We start from the raw sequence: 13,991 nt of genomic DNA, 5'->3' as shown, positions 1-13,991 counted from the left end.
AAGCACTCGACAATATATTCTCAGAACGCCAAAGTTGCGATCAATTTCTGAATGCCGCAAATTTGCGAAGGTAAGACCCCGATCCATTCTGCTGGGCGTGGCATCGCCAAAGACTGCGCTACGCTACTTTTATCCGTATCAACGAGATACGAAGAAAAATCCTAACGGACGCGTTAGGTACTCGATAAATTTGGCCGGGACTCGACGGAATGGTAAGACCTTAAGCGGCACCGTCGAAGTTTACACCGATATCCCGAGATCATGTCCGGGGACGTGATTTTGAAGTAGGTTTTTGCGGATTGCCACTAGAGCGGTTAACTAGTACCTGATCCGTCGGATGAACTAGCCCCAACTACCAATATCCCTGTACAATATAGAATTTTATGAGAAGAAGTATAAAAGTTAGAGCTTTCGAGTAAAAATAAACGGTGGAGATTTTCCACGACTCTATGATTCAAGCAAAATCTCGGGGCTACCGACATAGGCATCCCAAATGGGCCTGCCGAATATAGTACCCGGGGTTTATTGAAGGCCCACTACCCGAAGAATAAGAAGATTCGGAAGCCCAAGATGTATTTAAGGAAAAGATAGAGTTGTAATAGGAAGTGTTATTTGTAATCTGGCGGGATGAGTTAGAAACCGTCCCGGACTCTGTAACTTGTACAAAACGAAACCCTCGGCTCCACCTCTTATATAAAGGGGGAGTCGAGGGACGAGGAGATCATCGAATCATTGTATGCAAACCCTAGTTTTCATATTCGTCGAGTACTTTTCGGCTGAAACCTTCGAGATCTACTTGCCCTCTACTTCTAACTAAACCCTAGCCTACAATCCATAGGCATTGATAAGTTAATCCCTTGTCACTATCCTTGTATCTTTGATCCAAACTTGTTGATCTGAGCCCCTTGCCGAACAAATAAACCCGTCTTCAACCTTTGGAGTGTGATTGTTTTGGGATCATAAGAAAATCCTTCATCACTTGATGCGCCAAGTAGTGGGCACACGCGTCATTAAGATCGGTTCAGCTTCTCTCTGACTAGAAGACATGATCAACCAAGCAATGGCCACTATCCCTAGGCGGGAATTCCGGCGTGGAGCCCAGGGGCTCCTCTAGAGATGCATGTGGAAGCAATCACGACGGGACCTTTTGCGGGAGGTCCTATCCGATGGACCTACCTCAATGCCCCGCGAGAGCTACTCTACCTCCAGCGGCCAAATCTTACCCTGGAGGGATTGAGTTGTCCGGCTCTCCCTACAAACGGCCTTCAAGACCTTGTTGACCGAGGTTCGAGCCTTGCGGTTGCATGGTCTTTGACTCTCCGGAGTTTCCAGTATCAAAGGCATGATCCGCTGCTCAATCTACCAACACTGGGAGAACAACCTTCAATAACAAGAGAGACGCCTTGATGCCATGGCCTGCCTTGACGTTTGACCAAGTACAACCCTATTCCAAGCGGGAGGACTCCACACGCGGTGACCAGTGACAGTTTCGTTGGCCATCGCTCGGTGGATTTCTTTCTGAAGGGACGGGATGGGGAGGATGAGTGGTGAGGAGTTGCTGCGGAGCACTCGCGCATTGGAACCCTAAAACAACTACGGATCCACATATATAGTGGCCGTCCGGGCTGTTATGAGGTAAACTGGATAATATTATCTAGGCCGGGCCGTATTTGGTATCTATTCGGGCTGTAAAAAGCTGATCCTTGAAAACGGCCCTAGTTATCTTGTTCTATGCCATTTTTCGGGTTATGTTAGAGTTGCTCTAAAGACGAAATTTAAGTACCTCAAAAAAAAAAGAGACGAAATTTAAGTGCTCTCTCTCGTGGCTGGTTATGCAGCTCGCGCCTCCGCGCCTCAAGTCGCTCCTCTATTCTGCACGCCTGCCCTTTCCCAAATAAGGATCACGCGGCCAAGCGCATGTGCAGCTGCAGCAGCTGCTGCTGCGTAGCTACTTTGCATTACATCGACGCGCGTACAGCAAATATGGGAACGGGGATGCACTGACAAAGCTTGCGCTCGGATTAACAGAAGAAGATAAGCAAACTATTCGATTAATTAATTGATGAACCGGCAGGTTGCTAGGATCGACTGATAAGAGTGACAGATGACACCATTACCAGCTTACACTAAGTCCCTAAGTACACTTATATCGGCGTCATCAAGTCTTCAAACGACAAGCATTTATACACATAGGAAAACTCTAATCTCAACTCCACCTCCGATCCAGAGTCTTCCTAGCAGGCTACCTAACACAAACATCAGGACAAAGACAACAAAAAGCAAGCACATATACACTGTACCCACCTTGACATCTTGTGAGCTTTTATGCTTACACTCTACAGTATCGACTGAATTCACCATTCAGAGGTGATCGATCCGGCAGCTGGTGGTGAAGCAACTCTACCTCGCTAGGGTAAAAACGGGTCGTGCTGGATGCAGTAGAACGAGAAGATTACTGATCTCCGGGGAAGCTGAGACCAAATAAGATTACAGTCCAATCGTTCATACGTAACGTAACTAGTCTGTATCCAACTGTCAGCTCGCCGGCGCAAGTCACAACCGTCCACCGGCGTTGGCACGGCCCGACCCGCGCAGCACCTTAATTTGTGCAAGTACTCCCTTGCTAGCTATCCATCAGCCGCGTGAGCTTGCGCGCAAGAGACGAATAGTGAGAGAGATCGTTCAAGACATTAAGACTTCAGGAGATCAACGCAGCAAACAACATGAACTCACTTACACACATCCAAACTCTAAACTCGACATCCAGAATCTCGGGCCACACACGAACTCCATAACGAAAACACACACAACAAATTAAAGCGCCATTAGCTTTGCAACTCCAACAGTATGACCACAATCATCTCATCTCTCAAGCATCGCGACGACTAGAGCTCCCAATGGCCGCCGCGCATCAGACCGCCTCGCTGCCCACCAGGTTCCCGCCGGCGCCCTGGTGTCCACCTCCTCCTCCAGCATGGTGTCCGCCTCCTCCTCCAGCATGGTTGCCTCCTCCTCCTGCCTGCTGCCCGCCTCCTCCTCCAGCCTGGCTGTTCCAGCGACCCCGGATTTTCGCGACGATGATCTGGCCGATGCAGCTGATGAAATTCATTGCCAGCAGGAAGACGATGATGGTGCATACACCATCAAGAAACCCCAACTCGTAAGGACAATGATGGGACTGCTGGCTGGAATGGGAAGGTTAAAGGGAGAGGTGGGAGAAGAGTAGAGCAAGATGGATGATGAAGAATGCAGGCCGCCCGGGTTATAAGAGCATTTCTAGCAGATACAGATACGCCAACCCGCAAACACGCGGATGCAGGCCGAAAAAAACGCGATTTGCAGGCCAAAAAAAGCTGTAAACCTGTAAACTAAACTGCAAATCAATGTTTTTGCACATTTCAACACAAATGTTTGATATAGTTCATTTCAAATGCACAAAATAACCGAATAAAACATAAAAATTAATAGTTTTGAATAGCAAACAAATCAACAATAATCCTTATTACAACAATAGTTCAAATCCGAATAAATGGGAATGTTTGAATCATACATCAAATAAATTGGAAAAATGTTCATCAATGGCCATGCAGCATCCAATTGTGCTGAATAAGATCAAGCTGCTCGTCCATGTCGGAGTCGGAAGAATCCGACGAATCTTCCATCAAATACATCGCGGCGGCGCTGAACGGCATCTACACAGGCGGCGGCGAATGAGGGACGAAAAACGCCGGCGAAAGACCACGAATTTAGCGGGCGGCGGGCGACATACCTTGCGACGGCGGCGGCGGCGGCCGATTCGCGGTCAAATACGGGTGATTGGGTCGCGGACGACCTGCTGCAAATGGGGAATCGATGCGGCGAGGCGGCGGCGCGTCGGCGGTGGTATTCCTAGGCGACGAGGAGGGCGGACGCGGCCGGGATCTCGGGCGGCGCGCGGTGGCGGCGGCGATGCGCGCGGAAGGGGCGAGCTGAAACTTCCTTGGCGCCGGATTTTTCTCTCCCAACTCACGCCTTGCACGCGATGCAGATCGATCTGCATCCGGCCGCGAAACCTACAAAGATGTAGGTTTAGCGACGGCGGAAGCCGGCGCCTGCAAAAATATTTGCAGGTTTGCCCGATATGCGGGATCTGCTTGGGATGTTTTTTTGGTCCAAAACTGCAAACGAGTGGTTATTATGCAGTTTTGACAAAGATGCTCTAAAGACAAGTGTAAGAGTGTTGAATGCACATTCGGTCGATAGCACAAGACGTGGCCGGGTGGCCTCCTGCGCGCCGTACATGGAAAGAAAAAAATATGAAAGATAGCAATTTTCTACACCCAACAAAATTTACAAATATCAGATTCTTTGCGATCAAATTTTTAAACGAAACTTCAATAAATTTGAAAGTAGCTTTTGTTTGAACCAAACATTGCCTGAAAATTTCAGAAAACTGATACTAAAGTTAAGACAAGTTTCATAGGACGGATGAAATATTTTGGTACACACAGAAATTTGAACCAAACATAGTCTAAAAATTTCAAAAAACTGATATTTCGGTACCACGGAACACTTTGATTTTATAGAATTTTTGAACCCCGGTCACTTCCCTAGTTCACTGGCTACTGGCTACCACGAGATGGGCCATGGGGGTATCGATGAGTGACGCGCTTCACTAATGTCACTATAACCACCTTATTACCAGTTGTCTTTTTGTACCTACACTAGTAAAGATGCACGTGCCACGCACGTTATAACCTTTACATGTATATAAATGTATATGTCCCATAAAACATTTTATGAAATTTAACATTCATAGATCACATAATGACCTGAATGATTGCAGACTTTTGATAACACATATTTGATTTCCAATGAAACTGCTTCCTTCGTCTATAAAAGCATGTAGAGGGCTTGTCTAAATTTAGATGTATCTATAAACTAAAAATCATCAAGATATATTCAATTTCAAATTTAGATAAACTTTTGATATCCTTTTATGGATAGAGATAATATTAAATTTGTACTTTCACAATATCGCAGATTTACCTACATATGAATATATCTAGGCAATAAAGCAAGAGATGTATCTGTAATAAGGCAAATCTGCAAATGACAAACATTTTTTTCTAAAAATAAATAAAACCTTTTATAATCATCAAATAACAACCGATTATTTTTCTGAGGCTGACACGGACACGTCTCCCATGGGACAGGGACATGCCCACCGTCCTTGACACCTACTGGTTAGTGCAGGTCACAGCTATCTCTCATCTGCTCCTAGATAAAGCAAAACTCAGTCAGCCGGTCATCCTCATTTACTTCCTGTGACTCCGCCACTGCCGGCCACCGCAGGCCTGCCTTCCCGCCGCTAGCCTCGACGGCCAGATCCTCCATTTGCTCCCTCCAGGCGACTGTAGACCAGGCAGCAATCGCGAAACGACCGGTGACCCAGCGGGAAGCGCTGAGGGAGAGTTGGAGGGGCGGACCTCGTCTCCACTGGATCCGTGGCCGCGGCCACCACCACCAGCTTTCGGCGGCTCTGCGTCGGCCTCTTCTCCGTCACCGACGCCGTCCTACCCAACTCCAATAAGCCCCCTCGCACATCAATGTCACTAACCACGCCTGCATCCTGCTGGCCAGGCTCACTACCAACAGACGGTTCTCTCAGGCTTCCTCCGTTCCGAGTGCATCACCCACGGAGACGCGCTGCTCCCTTCTGCAGGCTCACAATCCGCCTCGCGGACGCGCAGGTTCGTCTCTCTCGGCTCTCTCGGTCTTTGCACGATCCCACACTAAAATCCAAAGTTGGCTGCTTCACCTAGTAGTAATACACATTATTTTGCGGGTAATAATAATAATACACATTCGTGTGAAGCAAACAAAGTTTCTAGATGAAGCTGTTGAATTTTGATTGTAATCATATTTCTAGGTCTTTGTTGATTAGTTCAATGGAGATTAGCTTTATAAAACAGTCAAGATGAGCACCGTGGACCTGCTATTTAACATGGAACAATAAGCTAAATGTGGAGGCACATGCCCCAATCTCATCGGTTGTCTGATGAAAATACATAGCACAAAATATAATTATTCTATATGTAGCTATTATTAGAGGCCTCAGAAGAGAGTAAAGCAATGTGAATAACTGAGTCAGTCTTTCTGCTAGTTGTGAACTGTGTGCTTTCTTATCTGATATGCAAGAATCGATGGAAATTAGTGAGATGGAGACCAATTTTGATCATGCTTGCCCTACACCTCGCTGAGGTATGCCCTTCCATATAGTTGTTTAATCAGCGCTATACATGATGCTCAAGCGCTTCTACATTTTTTGTACAGCTGTGATGAACTGCTACATTGAGCTGGTGATGGATGTCTATATTCCTAGTTTAGTGCCAGCATTTGCAGTGACATCAGAGGTAATTTCTGTGTTGTTCCCTTTCTTGCTTGGCACAAGGTAACATGTCCAATTTTTCTTTCTGGAAATTTGAATGTGCACATGAGTGAGGTTTTGGCGTACAAGCTGTCATTTGTACTTCTTCATTAAAACTATTCCAATGAAGATCCTTTTTGTTGTAAAATGTGCTTTGTGATTGAAACATCTGGAAGAGTTAGCTTAATAACATATATTTTGCAGAGCCACAACTTTTGATAAATATTTCTAGAGGCTGAAAAGATTATAAATACTACATTTCCTTCAGTTATAAGTTTTAACCCCCTGCCTTGGTTGATTTGTGTTATTTTTTAATGAATCTTTCTTAAGCCATAATCACAGTTATTCGTTATTCAAAGGTGATGGGGTCTTTTGTTCAGAAAATGGAAGTTTTAATTACCCCCTGCATCTGCATCATTTTTGCAGTCTACCACTCTACATATGAAACCATGAAATCTGACAGATGAACCATGCAAACAGAAAATGTGTTATGCCCGATGCTCTTTTGCTCTAGACTTTTGTACCTCGAATGCTCCATATATCATTATTCCTAAATAGGATGATAGACCCATCTAGACCAGCTTACGGCAATCGGTAAAAAACATAGTGTATAATTGAGGTTGTTACCAGGTGTATCCTGAGAAGTAAATGTTCTAGGTAATATACCACATAAACCAAGATAGATACTCTCCGGGGTTGCATATGCACATAGCCCTGCAACCACACATGAAACAATTAAGCCATAGACCAGTTTTCTAACATTGACTGAAATCAAGTTTATGTACCATTTGCATCTTTGTTGGTTATTTTGCTCAATTGGATACGCTGTGAAATCAGTGAGGGGGGCGCTCTTCTTTCAGACACTTCTTTATTAACACCATTGTGGGCTACAGCCATCTTATTTTGCTGGCAGGATATACGTTGTCTCTGTATATACTCATCTTTTTGCTCGACAGACAATCGAGCATACCAACTTTGACCACTTAGCTGCTTTTTCCTTTGTTGAATATGTTCATCACGATTGTTAGTTAGGTCTGTAACTGGGCCACACTTATAAAACTTCAAAGTGGATGTGCCCGGTTGATATCGTTTAACGTTACTGCAACCCACAATAGACTCGCCACCTGAACAATGCAAACATTGGTATAGATAAGATTATAGAGCAATATGTCTGTATAGTAGAGAAAACATGATATCACATATTATCATACCCGCTAAATGGTTGAGTGAACCATCTGCATGGAATTGCGGTTAGTCTGGTGAAGTAATTTGAGATGCACAGTTATGTCGAACAACTGGAGCCACATCTATAAATTAATTTCAGCTTTAAAATCGGTATTGAATACATATAGTTGCATTAAAAAACATGGAACAAGTTCAGAACACATGACCTCCTACAGGTGTTCTGTTTTGTAGTTGGGTCACTCCGGATTGTCCAGTAGCTAGTGAATGATATACTGTGTTATTGGCAATTATAGGTGTCGTTGCCTGCTCTTGTGCTTGGTGCCTGCGTTTTGAAATCCCCTCTTTATTGTTTGCATACCAGTCTCTCTTCCTCTGCCTCTCGGACTCTTTTGGATCTGCATATATGGCCCATATTTGTGGAGATTACTACATATCTCCACTATAAAAGCTAGTTCAATGCAGCGACTGCCTTAATCCAATACCTTTGTTTAGCCCGTCGGTTATGTCTTGAAATGGAGTGTGCTTGGAGGATGACATGTCCGGAAAAAGACACTACTGATAATATCAATTATGTGTTGGTAAATACATTTGTAGCACAGTGATGCTAATTGCATGATTACAATTCTAATACCAATATCAATATTCAACCATTGCTAAATTTGAGAGACATGCTAGAATTGCTAAACGATGCCATCTCACCCTAGTTCAAAATGCCCTGATTATAAGGAACACAACGGCTGTACAACTCAAACCCTATTTCAGTTGAAGTTCAGTCATTCTTTAAATTGATAAGACATTTGTTAGCACCAAAAGTTGAAGACAGAAATGCAGACTGTACCTCAAACCTAAAGCCCGTTAGCTTTTCTGTTCGGGACAGTGAGGGAAACAGATTGCAAAACATGCCAGCCCAACCACCAGTAAAAGGAATTAAAAGGAATTGCATCTAAACATACCTGTGTTAGAACCTCTGAAATTTGATCCTGCTTATCCTAGCACTGAAGTGTTGCGAGTAATATGATCTGTGTCATATTGTGCACATCAGGTATCAGTTGCCATACGTATATTTCAACTGAATTCTGATGTAATGTTATTGTTCCTTGTATTATTTGTTTCAGGTTTTAAGCTACTGAAGTCTAAACTCTAAAGCACGGTGATCTTGGAATCACCTTGAAGAATTGGAAAAGCTAGAAGTGGTCGAGATGTCCTTGGAGGAGTTGGACGCCGTCAAGGTGGGTGCAGATGGAGGCAACGGCCTGGGGCCTACCCAAATCCCGTCGGGCAACGCGTGGTCGCCGGCGTGCCGGGTGGGGGCACCCTGCAGAAATCGCATCGGCCAGGGCAAGGTCAGACAGACAGGGCAGGGCGACGGAGGCGTGCGGACGGTGGTGTAGGATGCGTCGGCCAGGGCGGGGGAACAGGGCAGGGCGTCGGCGGCGTGCAGACGGTGAGCTCGGATGCATCAGCGGCGTACAGTGTGCGGCGGCGTGCACGGGCGTTGTCGGTAGCGTGGCTGCGTTTGATGGAGAAGTCGAAAAATCGTGCGTAGCGGTTATTCTTTTGCTCTGGTTTCGCTGTTATCGTGGGATGTGGGACGTGGGCGTCTAACACTTGTTTTAAGGTAAATCTGAGCCGGTGGTTTCCGTGAATGTATGGTCAAGATCATTTGGATCTGCCGCTCTCTCTCTTTTAATAGTAGTGGAGATAGTGGATTCATGCCATTCAGAACGCCATAGACCGTCAGGTTTGCACTGGAGACCCATGGTTAATTACCACCTGCCAGCTTTTTCGAGAAAATGCAAAGCTTGCATTTTATTGCATTATTTGGAAAACCAATTTTATAAGCCTAAGACAGGATCTCGCTGAACGGCCAAAAAATATAAATTACAACAAAAGCCACCGAACTACCATCGAACTAGATGCCATCCAAGCAAGTGCACAAGATGTGACAGGTTCGCAAATCCTACAAAGGATGGCAAGCCGACAACAAAGTGGACTACCCTCGCATTTCAGGGATGTACTTGCCACGCAAGGGGTAGCCTCAAACCCCCACTATGATATCCAGATGGTGTGGGCCATTCAGCGGGGTGGGGGGAGGGGGGGGGGGGAGATGCCCCAATGGCCTCTTTTCGGGGTGGTGCCTTGGTTGTTGTGATCGTCAACTCTGCGATCGGGTGGGCTAGTGGTGATGTGTCCATGGTGGCATTGTGTTGTCATGCCTACCATAGGCTATATCCTGGCACCGTGGTGGTGTCGATAACTAGCTAGGTGGTGTAGGAAGATTGGACCTCCGCCGTCTAGTTCTACTGGTGGACGTGGAATGTCGGTCAACGCATGGTCATGGTGATGCTAGTGGTGGTCGACGCCCCTCTCCTTCCTCGGTTTTCCTCTCCTCTCAGTGGTGGTGGCTCAAGCTAGCGGCTAGCCTTGTCCCCCATGTCCAGCTCCGGCAACATCGGGGGCACGATGAATGGCCAGGGTGAACGCTTTGCTCGGTGACGAGCGATGCTGACCACGGTGATGCTTGCAGGCGCAATTTACTTTCTGGAGGCGTGTTCATGTCCTTCAACCTGCCTTCCATCCCCTCCGATGTCGGGGAAACCCAAGGTCTGGTCCACTAGATAGGTGACGGCACCATGGTGTCATTATCTTCTTGAAGACATTGTCTTCGCCATTTGGGGCGGGGGGGGGTCAGCATGTTGAGAGTGGGGCAATGTGTTGTGGTGCCGATGTTAGCCGCTACCATAGGCTTGGGCTTCCGAGGCTGAATGTACGACATGGTGTGCGGTTATTGGTTCACGCCTTCCCTGAGTCTGTCAGGACCTCCCTTCTTCTCTCTGAATCATTTAAGCGCATGTTGGTCCGAGTTACCTTCGAGTCAAGGTCGAGCTTCATTGGTGTCTTGTTTGGTTCATGATGCGGTCCGGAAAATCATGTTCTCTTTCTCCTCGCCATTTGTTGTTGGATGTTGGGCAATGTGGGTCGTTTATCATCTAGTGTATAGACGGTGCTTTTTTTTTTTTGCCGCTTAGCAATGTATCATGGTGTGTGCGCGTGCGTGTGTGCGCACTTGGCGTTATATCGGCCGCCCTGGCACGTCTTCTGTATAATTAATACAACTTGCAGGTTCGTTCTCGAAAAAAGAATGAGACTAGGAGAGCCGAGCCAGCACAAGGCAATTACATGCGAGTCCTAGATTGAATCAAAGTACTTGCTATTAGTATAGATATACCTAAAACTATAATATATCTAGATATATTTATATTAATTAGTGACAACTAATATGAATCGGAGGGAGTATATTTTTTTAGATCAAAGGCCAAAGGCCCGACGTTAAATTATTAACGCCCTCAACGGCGGCAAGGTACAAAGAGCTGAACCCAGCTTACAACACACACCCACACACCCACACGAATTGCCAACATGGCTACATCCGGGAACTCGGACGACGATCACGACCCTTACGAAGCCTACGAAGACTCGGAGAAGACACCGGACAGCAACAGTGTCGGGCCGGAGCTCACCCTAGAGAGAGCTATCGAACACGCACGCCGTCAACAGAGCTCCCCGCCGCGGGCAGCGCCACCAGTGGCCGACCACCACTGTGCATCGACCACCGCCGTTCGAACCCCAACACGCAGCACCATGGAAACTCGACGAGGAGGCAGGGCAGGACGCAAGCCTTGCCGAAGGTCGCCAAGCGAAGAGCCAACGCCATCCGAAGAAACATGGTAAGCTCCAAGACGATGTCTTTACGACATGAGAGCGCCGTCACCGCCCGATCCGCAGATCTAAGGTTTTCACCCGAAGCCCCTTGCTCGTCGAATACCTCGCCTCAGCCCACACCACCAACGGAGAGCCGCACACTGTGAACTCCAAGGCGGTGTCTTCAAGAAGATCACGACACAAGAGCGCCACCGCCCGATCCGAGGATCTTGGGCTTTCACCCGGAGCACGTAGAAGGACAAGGAGAAGCCTCACCAACGCCTTCAAGAAGGGAGCGGCGTCCGCGGACGTCGCCGTCGTGGCCCGAGCGGGCAAGGGTTTCCCCACGGCAAACACTCCCCGCCTTCTACATAGGAAATCGACCGAACAATCGACCAGCTGCCATCGCATGCTGCTCGCCGGCCACCACGTCGCCCTCGCGACCATGGTTTCCGGCCAGCTCCTGAACCACTGGCACGCCCGCCAACCAAGATGGCTCCCATCGACCAGGGCCGCCGCCCCGGCGCCCAAAACTCTGCTCGCCGCTGACCTGAGGAAGACGGGAAACCACCACACAGAGCACGGATCTGCGGACACGCGACGGCAAGCACCAGCACCACCACGAGAGAGGACGCAGCGGGATCGACGTCCCACAGCCCCCACGGCTGTAGAACCGCCAGATCTGGATCTGGGGCATGCGGTAGATCACGGCCTGGCCCAGGGCCCCTGCCCCGTCCCGAGCACGCGGCGGCCAGCCGGCCGCTGCCCCTGCCCGTCCTGTTCCCCGCCGCCCTCCTCAAGAACGGCGCCGCTGCCGACCCGATTAGCCGCCGAATCACCGCCCGAGCGCCGCCTCCCGTCACCCGCTGCCGGGAGCGGGCAGAGCTCGCGCCGCCGCCGGCCGCGGACGCTCCGGAGGGAGCCGCCACCGCGAGGAGCACGCCCGAGACCATGGAGTCTCCGCGCCGCCGCCGACCGCCCGCGCCCCGACGCCCTCCGCCCGGCGCCGCGCCCCACCCGGCCGCCACGGCCCACGCCGCCGCCACCGCGTGAGGGAGAGGAGGTGCCCCGGCGCCGCCGGCGCCGCCCGAGCTTCGCTCAGGTTGCGCCCCTTGGCGGCGGCGAAGCTTCGCTCAGGTTCCACCGAAGAGGGAGTATATCAGTTGTATATTTTCTATCTAACAGTTAGAATGCAATAACGCATGGGTGATGAAGGGCAACATTGAGAAGGCCGAGATACCGTGGGTAACCGTTAGAATGCAATAACGCATGGGTTCCTAATGCGCGCACTGAAGGACGCTGCACGCGCACACTCGATATACCCAAGCACAAAGACGTGGCGGGTTGTCATCTTTTGCTCTTCCTTAGCTAGCTACCACGAGGTGAGGTGGGTGGGTGTCCATCAGCTTCAATAATATCACCCTTGACAATTTTTGAGCTTTTGTGCCTACGGGATGTGGATTGCCATTCAGAGGTATAGGTCGGGTTTTTGCACTGTAGGTAACCCTCGGACGGACGGACCCGCCAGCTGCTTCGGTGAGACCAACTAAGGTTAGTCTCTTTGTCCACATGTAGCCTCATTCTTGAATCCACATGTACCCACTGCGACTTCCGCTCAAGAGAAGGACTGTGAGATGGATCGCTAGGTGAAGATATCAAGGATGCAGGAGATCGACACAGCAAATTGACCGAAAGCAAACGCCTCCATCATTAGTGATTGAGTATGTCCTTACATCTTGGGCACCTTCTACTTAATGAATGTATGAGACAAAGCTTTTGCCTCCGTTTTTTTTAAGTATGTCCTTACACATGGCTACATCCATCAGGGCTCGTTTGGTTGTTGGGCCCGAAATTCCCCGGGAAAAGATTCCCGGCCGGGAATAGACTGAAACAGGAGCAAAACACCGGGATTCTATTCCCGACCTCCGGACTAGGGGAAAAATCTCCCCGGGAAAAGGCCGGGAACCCGCCGGGATTCGAGTAACCAAACAAGCCCTCATCGATCGAGCCATCAACAACATGCACACACACACAGCGAAAAATCTCAACCCAACCGGCCTCCAGAATCTCGATAGGCAAAAGCAATGGACCACGGTTTCATGTATGAGGAAAGGCGCGTAAAAGGCTGTGACATTGTTATCTTAGCCAAGATTAGAAAAGTTCTGAAAAATGGAAACCGTGGTAAAGGACAAAGAGATCGATAGCAGCAGCATGCGGTAGGAGGGCAAACTAAAGCATGTGCCCGTACCTGCCAAGCCTGCCGCCGTGCTAGACACCCTGATTCAGAATTTCAGATGGTGGATGAAATGTCTCTGCAATAATTTTCATCTACGAAAATTATCTACGGAAAAAGGGTTCCGGCCTGGCGAAGCAGAATGAGAAGGCGTGCCAGTCTACTCCTAGGATTTGCAGGGCATGCAGGTAGTCTCTCAGACTTTTGGTTCTCAAGTTGGGAGCTCGGACCATCACAGATATTATAAATTTTATCTGCTTCCCTCGTGGACTAAAGCTACTAACTTCAAGCTCTTCCCGTGGCGACTTAATTCTTACAACTTCTGAACTCGATACCACTCCACACGAAGGATTGGTTCTTTCGCCGAATGAACGTTGTCTTTGCTCCGTGACTCCGTGTCCATATCACATTGATGATCCCATGCATATATGTAATCAGTAGACAGATAAAGGAAAAGGATTT

General features: G+C 48.4%; 2 long non-coding RNA genes across 2 annotated transcripts; both read right to left on the bottom strand.

The window, feature by feature from the left end:
• Positions 1–5,564: 5,564 nt before the first annotated feature.
• LOC124678613 lies at positions 5,565–7,830 on the bottom strand. Its single transcript, XR_006994555.1, has 4 exons — positions 7,621–7,830; positions 7,195–7,533; positions 7,037–7,123; positions 5,565–5,800 (listed from the first exon to the last, which is right to left on the bottom strand). It is a non-coding gene; the product is annotated as an uncharacterized LOC124678613 (long non-coding RNA).
• Positions 7,831–7,896: 66 nt separating this feature from the next.
• Positions 7,897–8,595, bottom strand: LOC124678614. The gene is made up of 3 exons (XR_006994556.1): positions 8,548–8,595; positions 8,077–8,146; positions 7,897–7,989 (listed from the first exon to the last, which is right to left on the bottom strand). It is a non-coding gene; the product is annotated as an uncharacterized LOC124678614 (long non-coding RNA).
• Between the last annotated feature and the right edge of the window lie 5,396 nt (positions 8,596–13,991).

This window comes from Lolium rigidum, chromosome 7 (assembly GCF_022539505.1).
Source record: "Lolium rigidum isolate FL_2022 chromosome 7, APGP_CSIRO_Lrig_0.1, whole genome shotgun sequence".
In the NCBI taxonomy this organism is placed as follows: Eukaryota; Viridiplantae; Streptophyta; class Magnoliopsida; order Poales; family Poaceae; genus Lolium; species Lolium rigidum.
The sequence above is the reverse complement of the archived record's forward strand: the minus strand, read 5'-3'. Positions and strand labels throughout refer to the sequence as shown.